At 32.3% G+C, this 4,485-nt stretch overlaps 1 protein-coding gene across 4 annotated transcripts in view; it reads left to right on the forward strand.

The window, feature by feature from the left end:
• Positions 1-4,485, forward strand: part of LOC108973524 (43 kDa receptor-associated protein of the synapse homolog) — a 29,110-nt gene that overhangs the window by 1,965 nt on the left and 22,660 nt on the right. For 3 of the 4 annotated variants that reach the window (XM_018940855.1, XM_018940852.1, XM_018940854.1), the window contains exon 2: positions 1,277-1,360. The exons of the other annotated variant lie outside the window; for it this stretch is intronic. The gene's annotated coding sequence lies outside the window, so the exon portion shown is untranslated. The remainder of the gene's footprint in view (positions 1-1,276; positions 1,361-4,485) is intronic. 4 annotated transcript variants of the gene reach the window in all.

The following is a 4,485-nucleotide window of genomic DNA, read 5'->3' on the forward strand; positions in this document are numbered from 1 at the left end:
ACCTAACAATGTGCGATTGAATATTTTTATCAACTATTCTTCTGATAGGAGGTACTTAACCAAAACCATTGTACACCGAATAGTACTGATTAATTTAAATTGATAATGTTTATATTTAAAAAATCAAATTTTACCCCGCAGATTTATATACCGTTTTAACATTTTTGTTTATTCACAAATAAGATTTTTATTCTATTATTTCATTTTGAAGAGTGTTACTGACTCGACAGTCCTTCAGGGAATGGAAATGCCATTTTGCAATTTGTCTCTATTGTGGAGTATTCTTATAATGAAAATATAAAAACGTATATATACCGTCTGATTTAGGTTTGGTCTGCTGTGAAAAAAAGTTTTTAACAAACCAATATTGTGGATGTTGAAAAAATCGATTTTAAGAAACTGAAAACGACTCATAAGTTGGAGGGCATGTTTAAAATAAGTATAGACCTTATGATAACACATCGACAAACAAAAAATCCTTCAATATGATGTAATTTAAAGTAAATATATTAAATGGATTCATGTAATAAAAAGATTTTTTTCAAGAATCGACCAATTCTATTTTCTTCACCTTTTTTATATTACTTCATATTTTTATGATAATTCATATTTCATATAATAAACTTTCAGTTTTTAATTTTAGTGAAAAATGCAAGCACACACATAAAAATCCAGAGCAAAAACTTGTTATGAACAAAATACAATTATTTGATAAAAAACGTTCGACTGAACACTAACATTGCCATGTGTGCCATCAACGCAGTAAACAGAATGATACCTTTACTATGATATTGTTCTACTTGTCTGTCACGGGAAGAAGAATAATAAGCTGTCCAACGCCAGACTTGGTAAACTTAATCTAAAACTTACCACTAAGCTCAAATATCCATCGTTGTCAGAAAAAACCTTTCTCTTAATTTTATTAATAGTGTCACCTGGTTTTACGATTATATTTGGTACAAGGGGCTAAGAAAAGCATTCACCGATATTTTCGGTAAAAAGTCAACATATGTATTATGGTCCATATTTTCGGTACCTATGGGCTTGAATAGTGTTGATTTAGTTTTTACTTTTTTTGGTCATAAGCTGACATACATTGGTGGCCTTATAATTAGAAACGATATACTAGGAAAAATCAAATCATTGTATACTTTTTTAAGAAGTGCACTGTAAATTATAAGCCCCGTTATTCGTAGTGTAGACTATGAACGTTTTTATTAAATAAACACGTGAATATTTGCTGGTCGGTTATTGAAAAAATTAAAATTATTTCCAGGTATGTGTTTCTTGGCTGGTCACGTAATTAGAAACGCGCAGTTCTTTCTTTTGATTCTCGGATTTTTTTGAACTTAGCGATAAAGTGAGTATACTTCAATTAAACAATTAAAAACGTTTTAATTATAAGAATGGGCAAAAAAAAAAATCATGTACTTCCAAAATGAGAGGGTTATTTGGTGCTACCAAAAGAAGAAATTGTCAATGTCAGCTATCGCACAAAGGTTTGTTTGCTCCAAAAAATGGTATTTTGAGCTATTCATTTGTATAAAAAAAAAAAAAAACAAAGAAATATGGAACCCCTACCAGAAAGACCAGACCTCGAAAAACAACTCCACCAGAAGACCGGATAATTTGTAGAATGAGCAAACAACCCTTTAATGACTTCGAGTGAAATAAAGGCTAAAGTTTACAAGAAATTAATGTAGAAAATCAACTCAGACGATAAGAAGGCCAGGTACACTGTGAAAACAGTAAAACACGCGGATCTGTTATGGTTTCGGTAGGCTTTTCCTCTCGTGCTGGTGTTGGCCCTATTATGCGTGTTCAAGGGACAACTAACCTCAATATAAAACATTCTGAAAAATGTAATGGAACCATCTTCATTTGAGAGTATTCCAGTCCACTGAATTTTCCAGCACTATAATTGCCCAAAACACACTTCAAGGGTAGTAAAAAGCTGGCTTTCGGATAAAAATATTGATGTTATGTTGACCTCCGCAAAGTCCTGATCTCAATCCAATTGAAAACTTTTGGGCAATTGTGAAATGACAAAAAACCACGAAATAATCAGGGGTGTTGTGGAATCTGATAGTTGTGGGAATCAGAATTGAAACCGATCAAAAAAAGCAGTAGGTGTCATGAATTCAGACATTATTGGTTTGATATTCGAAACAGAATTTGCATCGGTTTTGGTGAATAGCCAGAAGTTACACGAAGGTAAATCAGGCGAATGCGGTGGTTGCGGCACGATATTAGTTGAAAATATGGCGAAATGATCAGGAATAACCAATGCAATATGAGATTTTGCATTATCGCACATCTTTGTGCAATAAATTCAGACATACTAAAAATCGAAAAATTCATGTTTTGAGCCTCACAAAACCACGTATGTCTCAAATACTAATGAACATTTTGAAGTGAAATTTAGCATAGATGTTACTAACAGTACTACCTACTACAGAATAAAAATTACCGATTCGAAGAACACGCGAAGCATAAAGTAAAAATTCACATTTCAATTTGATCAGCCGACCTGGCAAAGTTTGTTTTGCCGTAGTAAATTTTAGGTAAATATTTGCCACTAAAAGTGGGTGAAAGATATAATTATAATTGATATATTCATGGAGATGAAATATATGTTAAATTACAGTTATTGATAGCAACCTATATCGAAAAATGTTCATATTTCTTCTGTTAACTATTTGAATTAAAAATAAACAAAGATTAATCACTCAACGCAATGAAGTGTATGGTTTTTTCGGCCAGCATTTATTGAATGACTATTATGCAAACTTTTGTAACTATTTTAACGAGTATTGTGAATGAATAATTAAAAAAAAAAAAAAATTAATTGCGAAAAATTAATGATTAAATCGGCTGCACCGAAGCTAATATACCCTTAAAATTTCTTGAAGATATCACATCAAATGCGAAAGTTTTCCATAGTGTTCATTCAGTTTGTATGGCAGCTATATGCTATAGTTAACCGATCTGAACAATTTCTTCGGAGATTACTAGTAATCTGTACCAAATTTCGTGAATATATCTTGCCAAATGCCAAAAAAAGTTTTCCATACCAGCACTAGATTCAGATCGTTCAGTTTGTGTAGCAGCTATATGCTATAGTAAGCAGATCTGAATAATTTCTTCATATATTACATTATTATCTTAGAAAATAACCCGTGCCAAATTTTGTGAAGATACATTATCAAATGTGAATGTTTTCCATAAAAAACTTGATTCCGATCATTCAGTTTGAATGGCAGCTATATGTTAAAGTGGTCCGATATCAGCAGTTCCGACAAATGAGCAGCTTCTTGAAAATAATATGACGTTTGCAAAATTTCAAAACGATATCTTAAAAGCTGAGGAACTAGTTCGTATATATACAGACAGACGGACGGACAGACAGACGAACAGACAGACAGACGGACATGACTAAATGGACTCAGCTCAATATACTGATATTATATATGTATATTCTTCATATTGTCTCCGACGTTTTCTTTTGGGTGTTACAAACTTCGTGGCAAATTTAATATAATGTCACACACTTCTGAGAAACAAAAACTTGTTAAATTTATAATTGAAGAAGCTGCTTCTAATATAATATATTACTACATCTGGATGGTAATTGTTTATTATACTTTCTTAAAAAAATCTTGCTTTAAAAAATCAAAAATTTTAACTTTTTAGAGGGCGGTAGCTATTGGAAAACTATGAATGAATTGGATAAAAGTCTTATAGTTATCTTATCGAACCATCACGAAAATTACCAAAATGTGCCTAAGTGTTTGGAATGGAAATCTAATGATCCTGACTATTTAGACGACGGACGTTTCCAACAAATGCTCCGAGTCCCAAGAGGTCAATTTAAGTTGCTATTGTCCTTGATCAAACACATTGCGCAGTTTAACAACGCTCAATCCATTATTCAATTTTCGGTACATCTGCAGCTAGCTATAACCTTATATAGTTTGGGATCATCGGGTGAAAGTGCGGCGAGATGGTGAAACGCTTTACGAGATCACAAAGCGTCTATTTTGGAGTTAAAATCTAGATACATCACTTGGCCTGATATGAATGAAAGACAAGATATCGTTAAAACAACATAAAATGAGTTGCCGCATTTCAAAGGGTATATTGATGATACTGAATTGAAGAAACACCAGTTCTTAACCATTCTTTTTTTTTTTTTTAAAGACGAATATATTCCCAAAATGCACAAGTTGTATGCAATTAGCAGTTAAGGGTTCGGCATGTACATAGTAGCGAAAAAGTCATGTTGTATGCTCCAACTGGTTTATTGTTTACTGTTAGGCTGTTCACGGTAAGGTGGTTATCGGGTTATGTGGTTATTAGATTAAAAATAACGTCTATGATCCGTGAACATCCCATATTGATGGTTATATGCTTATTTTTACACAAACAGCTGTTCATTGTTTACATTTTAAGTTCAATGAAATTTCTACTTATAAAATGCCTAAA

This window comes from Bactrocera latifrons, unplaced genomic scaffold, assembly GCF_001853355.1.
Source record: "Bactrocera latifrons isolate USDA-ARS-PBARC rearing strain unplaced genomic scaffold, ASM185335v1 scaffold_485, whole genome shotgun sequence".
NCBI classification, from domain to species: Eukaryota; Metazoa; Arthropoda; class Insecta; order Diptera; family Tephritidae; genus Bactrocera; species Bactrocera latifrons.